We start from the raw sequence: 16,286 nt of genomic DNA on the forward strand, positions 1-16,286 counted from the left end.
ATGTGAAGTTTATACCCCTGTGGCCTAGTGCGGAGTGAGCTCTATCCTCACATAACCAGACAAACCTTCAGGTTGAATTACATTCGGAGGAGGTAATTCAATACTGCCTGACGCGTCGCGGCTTGTTCCCCTTTCCGCATATCGTTAAGAGGAGACCTATGAAACTTACTCTTCTTTACGAAACCAGGGGGGTTATTCAACATTTTCGAATTCAGCCTCAAAGCCTGATGATATCACAGACTTAGCCAAATACCGGTATTGTTTGGAATCTCAATAGGGTGGTTTCCTATTATTTTTTTATTGCCTAAATTGAAAGATTATTACTCCTGGAGTACGCATTTCACGCTCTTAGATTTTCGAATGACGATATCTATTTTTCGCGATTACGAAAAGTGAACATTTTCAAGCGCGCAAAAACGTAACGGCTAAGTAGGAATGATGGGAAAAGTCCGTGTGACGTATTTCTGGTTCCCGCTGCCGCCCTGTGAGGTGACCTTGAGGCGAGGCTTGAGCGCTGATACGACGCAGGCTGCTAGCAGGTAGCAGAGTACCTTGCTAGCAGGTAGCGCTTGGCTTAAATATGGATTATTACTACCTTATCAAACGAAGGAAACTTTCCGACCTTAGACAATTTTAATAAGCGATTATTAAGACATGTTTCCCTGAGCTCTGTGCCTCATGCATGCATTGGTAATCTCAGACGATGTAAAACTCCTATCCTCTCGTGTAGAAACTAGGTCCCTGTGACGTCACGTGGAGTGGCATCGCATAGGCGCCAATCTGGCCTTTTTCAAATGAGGTTAAAATTGACCATTGCCATTCGTTTAAACTAGGATTTCTAAAACCAAATAATTTGTATATTATGAAAACCCTAATGGTTGGTAACGAATAGCAATCAATGCATTTGGTTTTATGTGATGAAGGAAACTACCCTATTAGTGATCGCCTTCAGCGCGCGAGTAACGGCTCACTTTTAGGGCCATCGCCCAAGGGAGCGGTTCACTTCATCCTAATCATCGATTTTGTCCCTAGCAATCAGTGGTTTATCGGACGATTCATTTGAAGATGCAACAGCTCTTCGAATGTGGTTATTTTTATTTGAAATACGGAATAACCCCTCGGGCGTCAGGTCTAGGGTTTCACCACCCATCTTATCGATCCCTGCTTCATGGCGCAACGAATGATGTGCAGCTGTCGGTCCCCTTTTCTAGTTATCAATACGTAATTCTATCTAGTTTTGGGTAAATCTATAGAGTTTGGAACGTAGGTTTTCGCAGCGAGAGGCATCCTTGCTAACGGCTTCCGGGAGCAGCGGCGTGTCGCGCTTTGTCGTTCGAGTTTCGCGTCCATTACAGGGCGCATCATCAGGCAATGAATGAAACATTTATCGCCTGATGATGCGCCCTGTAATGGACGCGAAAGCTCGCACGACAAAGCGCAACACGCTGCTGCTCCCAGAAGCCGTTAGCAACAAAATCTATAGAGTATCACGGTCGGCGTTTTCAGCGGCGTGGTGGTATTCTTGCCGAAGCGAAGACTCGTAAGAATAATCCATTGAGTAAATAGTAGTGACGCAGTCTTACAGGTTTAAACTGAAGTCAGATTTATGTCTTACTCCTACGTTTTGCCTCCATGTTGCGAGACGGCGGACCCTGGTGAATTCCTCATTACAGCTCCCTCTTTTCTCACAGATACCTTCAATTCTGTTCGAGGGGGGTTATTCTGGGTTTCCGGATATGAGCTTGAATTCTGAAATACAGAATGGACAAATTAGTCTAATAAAGCATTGTTTGGAAGTTAAATAAGTGATAGCGCGCGCGTAATGGCTCAATATAAGGGCTCACTTCCAAGGGAACGGTTCATTTCAATCGTATCGTTGTTGTTGCCTCAAGCAATGAATAGAACGATTCATTGAGAGACCCAGCAGCTCTCCGAATAGGGTCATTTTCATTTGAAAATACCGAAAAATCCGCCAGGAACTGTGGGAGTGGTACTCCGGGCATGTGAGGAAGCCAATGAATTTCAGCGAACGCAATGAGCTTTGAACAAGAAGGAGCAAATATGAATCGTAAGCAATTCACAATGATAAGTTAAGCCTGAATCCACGATCATTTTTCCATCCTTTCCAAGGGACAACTCCAGCGATCGCTCCAATAATGGCAGAAAAAAATGACCGTTTCACGCGATCATTTTCCGCGATGGCTCTAGGAATGGAAATGCCATTCCTTTTTTAATCACTCGGCACGCCCTTATTCCCGTCGCTGAAATCATTGCTGGCACCGTCCTTCGCCCAATCAGATCGCACGGCCGCTAACAGCGATTGTTACGCCACGCTTGGCATTAATTGAATGACAGTTGTAAGTACGGAAAACGACGGGAAAAGCGATGGAAAAAGGGACGATGGGAATGACCGTGTGGTTCCGAAAATGATGGGACGAGCGTTTATTCTTTTGGTCCTTGAAAACCTATCGCTAGCACTATCATTATGAAGGACGAAAAAAATGATCGTGTGATTCAGGCTTAACTTATTGTGAATTGCTTACGATCCTTATTTGCTCTTTCTTGTTCAAAGCTCATTGCGTTCGCGATCTCCATTCATTGGCTTCCTCATATGCCCAGAGTACAACTCCCACAGTTCCTGGCGGGTTTTTCAGTATTTTCAAATTAAAATAACCCCATTCGGAGAGCTGCTGGATCTCTCAATGAATCGCTCTATTCATTGTTTGAGGCAACAGCAACGATACGATTGAATGAAAAACTGTCGCTCGAGCTATCATTATGAAGGACAAAAAAAATGATCGTGTGATTTAGGCTTAATGGTGCTAATAAGGTCGATGTGATGATACTTTTGCATCACGTACTGTTGAGTGGATTGCAATTTTCTACTTTTTGTTACGAGTGAGAGGTGGTGTGGCGGAGGGTGTAAGTGGTCCGTGCATGATGAAATTCCAAGAAAAACCAGAAAATTGTTTTTCGTTCAACAGTAGTGCGTTCATAATGTGGTCCAAATCTATTCTCTTTCATCTCTTTTGAGTTATATTGCGGGTAAGATCTTAAATAAGAGTTATAGTTGATAGGAGATGTGACGGAGGGTATTGTTGGTGCACACAAGATTTAGTTTTGATATGAGCGGTTCGCAGTCTTCAACGATATGGGAACTACTGTCTCAGGAGCTACATTAGCAAATCTTGATAGAAAAAAAGTATTCAATTCTTCCGTACATTCCCTTCTGTGATTTTCGGTGATGCTCAGTTATCAATCATTTTACTCTTATCCATACAGCTCAAAAAAGTTGTTGTGCTCAAAGACTATGGAATGTACCATCTTGAATTGGAATTAACTGTATAAAATAGATTATTTTGGGGTCCGAAAATGTTTGTTGAACAAAACTTGGATCAACGAAGTTTAAAAGACGATATGAACTAAATTATGATGAATAAATAGTTGCTTCAATCAAGGGATCGGTAAGAATATGTCAAGGTAGAGCTCTGCTCTGGCTGAGTCTCAGTCGTATGATGGCTGTGGTAAAAAAAATCACCTGCGTAAGCGATTGTAATCAGAAAATTGCTACATATTCGAAAGTGTGAAGGGCTGTGCCAATGCCTGAATCACTGAATGATAAATAGAAATTCCCTGAAAATTTTAGGAAGTACCCTGATTGGTCGAGGAAAATTCCTGGTTTTCGGTGCCTTAAAAATCCTACTAGAGAGTGATAAGAGTATGAGGGTTCAGGGCGAACCCTTCGAGGGTACAACGCACCGGGGCCGGGAACCAAGCCAGTGGCTTATACGCCCGATCACTTGGGGAGGGGCTGGAGAGGAAGGGAAAAGGAAAGAGGCGCCGCCGCGATAGGAGCCCGACGACGCCTCTGGGAAAGGATAGGAAAATCCTAATTACCTAAGAGAGTACACAGTGATTCTAATGAAGCTTCCTGCCATCCTTCACCTGAAGACGCCAGTCGGACAGATGGCGAAACTGCTGTGAATCTTTGTCAGCACACGCAGATGGAGCCCAAAAAGTTTCACTACAGTATTGAGGCTCGCATAGAGCGATGTCGACCTATCTCCCGCTGAAATTCAAGGCGTCCGAGTCCCCATTACGTTTAGACCAAGCGATACCACTGACTTGACGTTCAGTTGCATCCCGCGATAATTGGTTGTTGCGTTCCCGCGTCACTTTGGAGTGACGCAGTCGTGGAGAGCGGAGCGCGTTTAGCGCCTCAACATGCAATGTGTGCACACGGTCGAAGGGAAGAAAGCTCGACCTGACAGTGATGGGGAGAGAAAAGTTGCCGGCAATTATGATCGTGCTAATAACTCGTCATGCGGATGAAGCGAGGCGACAGCGCACGAGGCAAATGGCGCGTCCACGTGGTCAGATGCAATGGCTGAGACGCGACGCCCTTGGCCGCGCGAGTTGATGTGAATCGTCTGGAGGGATTTTTTCTTCTCTTGAGATGTTGCTGGGACGTCATCATGACTGATCCAAGATGATATGCAAAGTTTTTAAGGAAAATGAGAGGTAAAATCTGGTGTACACGGGAAGGTTCGTCTGCGAGGGGAGCGTTTATACTTTCGGAGATTACAATAATAATATAATTGTAAAAATAAGTTTTATTACTCCATTCAATGAATTACATAGAGTTTAAATGTAGAGTAATTTTGGGTAGCCTTGAAGGAGAAAATGTTTACGGCTACAATAAAATAATAATGCATTATGCTTTTACTTTAAAAGGCATATAGCTCATGTCAGTGGCGGATCCAGGATAGGGACAAGGGGGGGCTAAGATAACGATTCTATCTAGTGTAAATTGAATACCAACGAGGGGTGCTATAGCCACTCCTAGCCCTCTCTGGATATACCTCTCGATTGTAATATACCTGAAGTGTGTAAAATAGGCCCTAAGTTTAGAGCTAATTTGTATTTCAATTCGTTAAAAAAGGTAAATATGTCGGTAAATACAACTAAACACTTTTGTGTAAAGTGTTAACCGCCAAATACTTCTATTTAACCTCGTGTGTTTCGACCCAATAGGGGGGGGCTTAGCCCCCCCTTCGATCCTCTACTGCCTTATGTAGTGATACCATAACTATCTCTCAACAGTGTCATTGCGTCCCTCATAGTTACTTACTATCAGTTTATTTATAATTCGTTTAAATCAATTATTTACAACAATATTTGCTCTTGACTCTTATTTGGTGAGAAGCCGAGAATATGTATTGGCCAAAAAATCAGACTTTGAAATAGTACATGGCTGTGGTATCGCATATATACCTTTGGTCCTACGTACAAAAAAACATCTTTTAAAAAACGTCAAATTTGGTTTTGGTTAGGGTATACTTTTCCACGAATGGTAAAGAGAGGAGGAACGCACTGAAATATTTCAGAGTTACCACTTACAGTATAGCAACACCGAAGAACCATGTAAATATATAGACGCCGCAATTGAAGCAAACATAAATGAAGAAAAGTGGGAAGGATCTTTTAATTATATTTTTTTCAAAATAACACCTATAATTCTTTTTTTTTTTTTTTTAAAAACAGCAGGTTTCAAGAAGTTGAAACAAGTTGATAGAGTTTGCGGTTTTAGGAGTTACTTTGTAGAATTTTCTAAATATTTTCAATAATAAATTAAAATTTGTTTCCCCGAATATTTTTTAATGAAAGCACCACCATGGTTTGGCCAGAAGATGACGTTAAACGCCAATACAAAATTGTGTGTGAAAACGAAGTTTAATTTTTTCATTCAAGGTGGTATAGTTATTTTCACACGTTAAACATCATTCGCAGGGCCGGATTTTCCAATGGGCTAACTAAGCTTCAGCCTAAGGCCTCGATATCAAGAGGGGCCTACGTTCAAATTCTTTGAAAAATTAAAATTCCAATGTTCTAAAAACAGTGAAGACTAAACAGTGAACACATTTTTTATAAAGGTTAGCACCGATCACAACGCGTTTCATTTAACATATTGATATATGTCACAGTATTTTTTTATCTATCATGTAATTTACAAACTCAAAATTTGGAGGTGCAAGAGCGTTATTAGTGGAATAGCCTATGGCCTCTTCATGTAATTCCGTTCCTGGAAAACTGAAACGTCTTGCAGGAAGTATTTTTCAGTAGACTCGCATTTTTCAGTAGACTCGCATTTTTATCTAAATTTATGAGAATGTTAAAACATGAATGTGTATCTGCAGGGTCGCCAAAACATTCTGGACATGTGGCGCAATGTCCTCCATGGTGCTTTTTTTTACCACCATCACCGTCCACTTTCCTTCGAGTGATCCTGAAGAAATTTGGAGGCCCTCTTAAGGATGTTCAACCAAGAAACGAAGGAAACGAAAATTTCTAAAAAAAAATGCTCTAAAAAGTACGTCGTCAACAAGCGATAAATATTTTGGCCTTCCTCGCAAAATTGTCTGAAAATGACATTTGAAATGTGTCCATTCTTCCGGTGCTACCGCGTCGGTTGCTGGTTTAAGACAACAGTTTCGGTGGCACTGCTGCTCAGGGGCGCAGCTAAGAAGGCTATGGGGGTTTTAGGCGCAACTAATACTTAGATGTGTGGGGGTATTGCATACCCTCCAGGTTGTTGCTGGGGCCCTCCAGAAAATTTTTAAGATTAATGGTTCAAAATGGTGAGTTTTAAGGCTTTCTGGGGGATATTTGGTTAATGCTAAATTTATTCTATAAGTATTACTGATCCAATGAAGTAAAATGGATTAAACTTCAAAATTTCTCTGAGCTCTGGGGGGGGGGGGTTTATCCCCCAAAAACCCCGCTCCGCCACTGCTGCTGCCAGCGTCCTGAGGTCGAAGATCCACGTCCACGATCCTCTTCCTCCTTTTAGATGGGCTCTGTCCCGCCAGGTGTGGATTCTGCTCTGGAGAATGAAGACATTGGAACCTTGACGCCGCCGAAACCTACGTAGTCACATGACATTCGAAAATGAGAATTTTATGCGTGCTCTTATGGCGATGTTGGTTTAAATACCGGAACTTGTTATTTACAACTGGAATAATAATAATAAAAGTCTTTATTGGGCGAGATTGGAAACTAGAAAGTCCCATCATCTATCTATCCCCTTGTCAAACATGAAATATATGCAGTTAAATACATTGTAAAGTTGCTCATGAAATTACATCCAGAGAAATTACATAAAAAGAAATAAAAGTTCCATTTTCAATCAACAAATAAAATTTTAAGTTAACAAAGTTACCATTGACCAAGTGTAAAAAGATGTTAGTGAACGTGGGAAAAACCTAAGGATATTGACTGTCGTCCTTATTGGAATAAACCCACTGCAGGAAAACGCCCACACAAGAAGGGGGGCGTGAAAAACCTGCGAAAACCTACTGAGAGACCTAATGTAAACCTGAGTATCTACAAATACAATAAATTACATGGAAAATGTCATCCAGTACCTGTGAAGAAAAAGAAAATGGAATGTCGTTGAGAAAATGAAACTTGTTAATTACACTCTTCTTGTCGAATAATTTGCAAAAAAAACTGTGTGATTGAAGTAAAATCACATTATTTGCGTGAAAATGGCGCCGCTACCGGTTTATTGAGCTTGAAAAGGTTAAGTATGAGATTATCACTATCGACAGTATGTGTTCTGAACGAGTTTAACTGATTCAAGCGCCATAAAGCGGAAGTTCAGCTTATTAAAAAATTTAATTGCACTTTTCCACATTTATTTTAAACGCGTACGGTGCGTTTCTGCTGACTCGTACGAGATCCTCTGTGTACCGAACCGCATCGTGCGCGTTAAATTTATTTTAGAAAAGTGCAGTAACATTTAATTTTGATATTCAGTCTTCCAATATTTTGGTTTTTGATGCATTCATCTACGAGAGCTATTTTTTTTTCCAAGATTGATGAAATGATTTAGTTTCAAGTTGTTCAGCCACGGCGATACCGTCGTTAGCTATAAGTTTATGAATAGGAATCCCAATTTTAGATAAAATTTGTGGTTTGTGTCGGGAGTTGAAAATTGACTAATGTTGCTGATCATTATCACTAGATCGCCATCGTCCGAAGGTTTCAATTGGTATCGCTGAAAGGATTAATTTAAGTCTCAGGACAAATAAAAAACTTCGTTTGCTACGACTTAACTTTTTATCGTCGACAAGTTTTCGATACACTGAATCAGTTTTAGAACGTGTCTTGACTGGGCTGGAATTCTACAGGCTTAAGGCCTCTCAATTATGTATATTCAGCATATTTTTATCGATTGAAATTTGATTACCGGAGTCGCTCATCGAATTAGGTTCGATTCCCTCAATTGAACTCGAAGGCCATGAATTACACTGGGCAACAATTTTTAACACATTTTCTGTTAACTTCAATTTTTGAGCTGCTTCATACTAAAATGGGGATTCTGATTTCTAGACTAGTTGGTTTTCTTCTACCACGCCAAGTTTTTTTCACTACATCTTGTGTGATTGTGACCACGCACTGTTGGATTGAGCGCCGATCACAGGAGGTATTATTGCTCTCCAATTGGCTGAAATAAGCCTTATCAGATTTGCGCCGGGTGGCTGACGTCGTAGGAGACCAGTGATAAGTTCATAGCAGTGTAGATATGCATGAGATACGATAGTGTGACTTACTTCTTGGGGATGAGAGAGCTTTGGTGTTGTGCTTGTTGCATGCACGGATTTTTGGTCAATTCACGCGCATCGGTATACCATACCTTTTAATAGATTACCTGCAAATTTCCAGTACGGACATTATGTAAGGTTAGATTTCCCTTTACATTCCTTCATTTGAAAATTTTCTATGACGTATGAGACAAAAAGAGGGTATCGTGTAGTTAAAAATGTTGACGTGATAGACAAAAATTGAGGTTATTTTCTTATTCATATGCCAAAAGTTAGTCAAAAACAAGTCACCGATCCAAGACAACAAAATGGCTGTTCCCCAATGTTACTATCACGAATATTACGAAAGTCCTCGGGTATACCTATAAATGTTATCACCCAGCGCGCAATTAAATGGGTTTGCAAAAGTCGCCACTCGCGTCGCTGACGGACATATTGATCCGATTTTCACGGGGAAATGAGGTATAATTAGGGGTATTAACCGGAATTTTTATTCATGATCATGTGATCTATCAAACTCATAACTTTCAAAGCTATTCCTCGCATTTACAAGCATTGTACTGCAAAATATTGGAAAAAAAGTGGATCGCATTGCACTTATCACCGCGCCGCGGACATTCTTGAGAACCGATTAAAATGCAACCGAAATGGCAACTGAAATCAGCCGTCTAATGGATTGACTTAGGCCTCCTCTATGCTGTCCCCTTGGTTATTATCATTATTGTTATTATCCATTAAACCACTATGGCCTATCGAACAAGCCCATGTGGCGTTGTACTGTATTAGGAGTGGTGTACCTTACATTCCTTCGTACCCTCGCACAAGGCACCGGCCGCAATGGCGTGCCTCGGGGAGCTGAAGCGTGATTACAGGTTTCTCTCGGGGTAGCGAGACGGTTCGCTTCCTTCGAAAGAAAGAGGGATGGCCACGCACGGTCCCCTGATGCGGGCACCCGTCAGCCGTTATTCCGCGAATCCCATTTTTTAATTGCGCGCCGTATTTTCTTCCCTTTCGAGTCTCCTCTCCTTTGTTCCACGCCCTTCCACTCACATTTATCACCCCTCCCCGATTCTGCGGCTTCCCCACACGTGTGCCGACGGGAGAAAAAAGAAGTCCCTCGACGGACGAGCTTTGCTTGCCTTTTCCGGCCATCTGCGGCGCACACTCCGATTGTTTGTATTCCCGAGTCGAGCGTCTTTCTCTAAGACCAGACTAGTAAATGCAGGTGCTAGGAGACGGTGGGAGATTCTGAAACCAAGGTCGCCCCGTATCACGACTCTTTTTTTCCCCTCAGAGTAGATGGAGGAGCATACCGGCAGGGCTGGACAGTATTTCAAATGCAAGTATTTTAAAATACGTATGTGTAATACATTTGTTATTTGTATTTGGTATTTCAAGTACACGACCTTAATTTATCTTGTATTTCGTATTTCAAATACAGAGTTTTTGTATTTTCCCATTCTAAAATAAAGAAACATTTGTAAAATACTTCTGAAGTAGCTCCAATAACACTTCTGTAACATCCTTCAGAGATTAATTCGTTTTCGTTAGAATCGTTTCCTTTATGTGTGCAACTATAGATAACGTGCCAAGGCAGGTTATACTTTTTTTTAAGATCTCTCATCATCCATACAAATGTATTTGTATTTTATAAGGTATTTAAAATACTATTTTTAATTTGTTTTTAAATACCAAAATCAAGGGTGTTTTGTATTTCGCATTTCAAATGCATACGGTGCGGTATTTTGTATATCAAATAGTCCTCGGCCTGTATTTTACCCAGCCCTGCTTACAGGATACTTTCGTCTAAAGCTATCCGGGTTCCCGACCGGGTTAATATCACCATGCCTGCCGAAAAAAAATATGATCTTTTACTTTCCCGTAGCGCAGGTTGATTAAAGTATAATAAACGGAACATTGAAATGTATTGCTAAAAAAATTAATTTAATCATTCTTCAGCGACTGTCGCTTTTCCATCCAATTAATCCAGGTTTAAATCTCGTCTATGTCGTATAATTTTCATTGATTTCCCGATCCCTGCTTGAGTGCTTTGTGGAGGGTATTTCGAAGCACAAAGAGCAAGCTAATGCCGACGCCGGGTTTCTCTCCACCCTACCTTCCTTTAGCCAGTTGAAACGCTGCGGCAGTTTAGGGCAGAACCACGGCAGAAAGGCAGACAGTGGGAGGACAGAAAATACCCCGTTCGGCCCGTTGAATGATCCGCTTCGCGGTGTCATCAAACGACCATTTTCGGTGTAGAATCCTGGGAGTTAGGGATCGCAGGGTACAGAAGGTATAAGGATTTCAGCTGGTGTCTTACTACGAGATCAGGCTGAGACTAGCGAATAAAAGAAAACCAGAAATTCCGGCGAGGCGAGTCTAGGAGATCATTGCGTATGAGTTTCAGGAAAACAAGGAACTTTATCGCGGTTTGAACGCCTTTAATTAGAGCATGGTCCTAAATCGTATCCAAAGAAAACTAAATCAACTTCAATGAATCGTGCACGTACCTCGGCTGAAAATCCCCCGTTATCTTCACTATAGACTATTTGAGTATCGGTATGTTGATACACGGCTTAAAAACGTTTAATGTTGAGCATTGAAATCCAAACATTTTCAATAACCTTACCGCGTCCAGTTTCCGGCGCGCGGAGACGATCCTTGCCGCGCGATCGAAAAATCAACTTTATTTCCAGCGACGCAAACTTATTTCAAAATAATTGCATGTACACCTTGAGAAATCTTCAAATAATGATTTGGTGCAAGTTATTTTGCGTGACTCTCGAAAACCCATTTGAAACCTTTACAAAACGTAAAATTTCGTCGAAAAAGTGTCCGCCATTTTGTAACTGTATGGGAAGAATTTATCAATTTTTTTAGATTACGGCAACTGAGAGACAAAACACCATGATAAAAAATTATATAGTTTTTATTCCGTAAAAATTTACCTTTAACTTCACCATCTACTTACTGTGGAAGATTTTCAGCGAAAATTGAACACGGGCATTTTTATGGAAATTTTCTCACGTTTGAGCCTCTGTATTTCAGTAACGCGTAAGAACCATATAAAATCAAGTGAATTTTCATAAAGTTAAATCATTTTTGAGTTTACTTGTGAAGTTTCAAGTTTCTATCTCAAAAAAAGACATTTTGTAATTTTGTCTGGCTTTTTCGTGGCACTGTGCGCCGGCCAAACCAGAGGGCCGAACCCAATGGCTGAATTACTGTTGTGAATAATCTAAATTCTTCAGTAGGGTGGATGTAACTGAGGACCAGTTTTTCAAGGACATAATATTCATTATTAGAATTAATTGGAAATAAATTTACCTATCGTTTCAGAACTTGATTCGGGTTCCATTTTAAGGGCTGATAATCCCTGATTGAGCCTGCTTCGAGTTCTGACAGGTCTGCAGCTATTTTACCATTGACCGGATGGAACACCCGAGTAGCCTTTGAAGTCCAGTCAAGATGTCAGAAAGGGCTTTCGGAGGAAAGTCTGGAGGAAGTTTTGATTTTTCTGTCTTGCGTGTATTTTAGATTGCTGAATCCGAATCTGACGTTTCGTTTCTAAGGAGAGGAAAATTTCGTGACGCCACGTGGAATGGCAAAAATGGCCAAAAAATGTTACCTTTTTGGATTTTTTGTTTATAAATGGGAACATATTATCTTTTAAGGAATAGATTCCCAGTTCAAAATTAAAATGTATAAAATTTCCCACGATTTTATCCGAAAGTTTTTCATTTTCTATGGCGACCCGTTCAAACTCATGCGCCTTTGGAAAATTGTCGATTTCTACTTGTGACAGCAAAAAAGTCTATTCCTGACTAAATAAAGGAGCTAAATGTGTTTGCATTTCTAGCTAAAAATTATTAATTCCTATGTTTTCATGTCGATGAATCCGAATATAACCTTCATGTTCTTCCAACTTGTAAAATATTTTACAAATTGAAAGTGTATAAATCTACAAAAAGTCTAAAACTGTGTGATTTCCAAGAGATCCGAATATATTCTTTTGATACATTATTTATTCGGATGCTACCTTTATAGCGCCAAATGCGTGAAAAGCCTAGAGAAAGTGTGGGGGGGAGCTTTTGAAACCCCTATTGAAACCTTAACTGCGAAGGAATTGCCAAAAGTTAGTGGAAATTTGTTTCAATGCATACATTTCAATAGATAAATTTTTATTTTCAACTTGATGTTACAATGAATGTTATGTCTTTGAATAACCAATCATATTTTTTCATCCACCCTAAGGAAGAATTAAGATTATTTACGGGATTTGCTCTGTTTTGGAGTTTATGGGACCACTCGTGCTCTGCTTCACGTTTTTCCTGTGATGCTCTTTTTCTTTCCAATATCTAACAAATCGCCTTCACAAACGGAACCCAGATTTTTATTAAAATACGATGATATTTCTCCGCAAGTGGTCGCTGCGATCCGTTGCGATGTTATTATGTTAAGTGAATCCAAGTTGAAGGCGGCTTTAGGCACGATGATTTTCATCTCATCTTATCCAAATTTCATTGAATTCCCTATCCCTGCTAGAGTACTTTGTGGAGGGCACTTCAAGCCAAGCACTTCATCGGTCGGATGGGTCGTAAAGCTATGGTCCCCTTGGCGCCTTTCGTTAGGGGTTGAATAATGTTGACGCCGGGTTTCTCTCTTACCGAGCGACTAAGGGCGCACATGTTGAAATTTATTTACCATGTGAATAAACTGCTTGACGCGGCAAATTCGAAAAATAAAAAAGCATAAACTGCAATTGATATTCATTTAAAACGTGTTCAAAACCGCACCATTCTTTCATGATAACCCTGCATTTCAAATAAAAGTTCATTTTATTGAAAATAAAATTATTGCATCTGTATTTGGCCACGGTGCAACTGAAACTTTCCCGCGATGATTCTGGAGCGCCTTTCTTCGTGCTCATCTGAATGTAGGTGTAGCATAGGTATAAAACTTAGGGTTATCATCTATGTATTACTTTTGTGGCTAAACCACTAAAATTTCATTGAGTTTCACAAAAGACCAGTTACACGTATAAATGGAATTATCCAACTATGTACTTGTCGCAAAAGGTGCTCATATAGGTATGATTGCTAAAGGAGACTCTTCATAAGCACAGTGGGAGGCCATAAGTGATTGGCCATGCAAAATGTTATCTGTCTAGCACCTGCCATTTTCATTTTTCGTCACCTACTATTTTAATTCTGTATGATTTTTACATGTTGATGGTGAAGTTCAACCAGCTCTTTCTCAGTTAACCACCGCGGAATGATTCAGCATACAAATGTCCTTGCTTGTAAAGAATTTTGCAAACGGTTGATCTCTGTCGTAAAATTGGAATTATTCCCTGCCAGTCATTAGTTGTAAATTGAACTGGGTGAAGTGAGTTTAATAAAAAAGCAAATTGAAAACCATGATTGCCTGTTTAAATTCAGGAATATGTGAATGAAAACACAGATTAGTCCGTTTCACGCGTGGTTGCACATTTTGCCAAATAGTGTAACTGAGGTTTTGTTCACCGAATGATTCGAAAGCCAGGAAGAGGAAATGAGAGGAGAGATAGCATTTCAGCCTACGATTGTCTTTCTCCCTTGCCGTAAACCCCATTTCAGATGCGGTTTGTGATTGTTCGGACAATAGTAGTGAATTCCATTACCTTTGGCATCTTTGCAAACTATTTTCATAAAATTTTATTTCGTGTGAATTCATTTTATGTTTTCGGCCCTTCACCGTCGCGGTCTAAAGGCCGTTTTACACGGTACACGGAATTGCGCAGTCTGACGTACGTGCGAAGGCGCAATCAAAATTGCGTCGTGTAAAGCGGTGAATTGCTAGAACACATGCGAGAATGCGTGGATGCGAGACGGCAAAATAGCCCGTTCTAACTTCGTTCATGCATTCGCGCAATTCCACGCCATTTTGGAAATTAATGCAGCTCTAACCTGCGCAATTCCGTGTACCGTGTAAAACGGCCTTAACTCAAGGAATGATGTTATGCTCGTAACGAAAGTAGAATTTTTCGGCAGCAATCCTCAGTCAAAATGAAACAGTCGTTATAGTTATTTTATTTAATTTGGATTTACTCTCGACGAGTTCTTACATACACCGAAAGTGATAAGAATATTAAATCTTATGTTAAAGATTTTTTATCGGTTAAAGTGACGAATATCCATTTTGACCAAGGAGCATTGTGCTATCATTTTGTCTCCTTCTGCAGCCATGCCTTTATGAGCATCTTTTTTCCGACAAGTACGTAAGTGGATGATTTCATTTTTATCTCTCCCGTTTCATCGCGGCCTTTACTGTGGTTGTTTATCGTTCTAATAAGATGTTTCTTAAATCTATTCGGAGCCATTCCCAGCTCTTCCTCCTTCTGAGTGAGATCCGTTTGAATGATATTTTACGGAAGAGAAAATAGTTTTTCCAGCCCCGTGGGAAAGAATCGGAAGAAGGGTTCCTTTATTTTCCTTGAACACTACCCTCAGCGAATGCAAATTTTATATGTTCTTTCATGATGAAACATGTCCTGTTTTTTTCTCCTGCAATAACCAAGCTTATGTTGCGGTAGGGTCGTTTTCTGCTCAAGGTAAGGGACATCTGTTGAGTAACTAATCAGACAAAGATAAGATAATGTCGCAAAACTGAAAATACTCTCCAAATTCCTTCGCTAGGGTTCTTTTGAGTGGAACAGTGGCGTAGCCAGGAATTTCGTTCGGGGGGGTCCAAAACCAGGGGGGAAAATTTTTTAAAGACAGGGTATTAAGAAATGGGTTTTAAACTAATTTTAACACTTTTTATAACCAAAAAACTTCATTTGTTAAAGAAATATTTTGTAAATTAATGATTTTTCAATATTTTGATTTCTTTTACGAAGGAAAATAATTGTGTTTTATATTTTGGGGGGGGGGTCTGGACCCCCTGGACCCCCCCCCCCTGGCTACGCCACTGGAGTAGAATGTCCTAATTATGTACTAGCGTGGATTTTATAGCCACGACCGGCTAAAGGAAGTGAATGTTTTGGCATAACTGCAAAACAATTCGCATGTATGTGATAGTTCGTGTATTTTGGCATCCAATAACTTTAGGTCTAGTTACGCTGTGAGCCGCGGCCATGAATTTCAGTGCTTTGCCATCGGCGTGTCACACACAGTGAGAGTCGGAGTGTGGAAAAAGTTGGATTTGTGCAAAAATAGCGGAAGGAGAGACCACAGTCGCCCGGTTACCAGGGAAGGTTGGGTGGTGCGAGTGATTGTGTATTTCAGTCATGTGGAATAACTTGCGTATCCTATAACTTGAAGTGAGGGATTTACTATATTAAAAAGAAAAGATATATTAAAAACACACTTTTCCCAAAAATAGTCTAAGGCTCACTAAAAAGTAAAAAATACTCTTTTCATCACTCTTAGAATAAAGCGAGGGTGTTGATTAGGTTAATAAGAAATTAGTATGCAAGAGCCTGATAGGATTGGCACCCACGCTTAAGAAAAAAGGCTTATTTTTTACTTTTTACTGCATTTTATACGTACTGTTTTTGGAAAAGGCGAGTTGTTAAAATCCTTTTTCTAATTTTTAGTGGTCAGTAATGTAATCGATTTCTTTACTTGCTTACTCGCTAAATATGAAATTATTGAATCTCAAAACCACTGAATTTAGTATTATTTTAACTAATAACTT

The 16,286-nt window shown here is 40.2% G+C and overlaps 1 protein-coding gene across 2 annotated transcripts in view; it reads left to right on the forward strand.

Annotated features, from left to right (window-relative positions):
• Nucleotides 1-16,286, forward strand: part of LOC124170937 (calpain-1 catalytic subunit-like) — a 221,077-nt gene that overhangs the window by 178,641 nt on the left and 26,150 nt on the right. The window lies entirely within an intron of this gene.

Source organism: Ischnura elegans, chromosome X (assembly GCF_921293095.1).
Source record: "Ischnura elegans chromosome X, ioIscEleg1.1, whole genome shotgun sequence".
NCBI classification, from domain to species: Eukaryota; Metazoa; Arthropoda; class Insecta; order Odonata; family Coenagrionidae; genus Ischnura; species Ischnura elegans.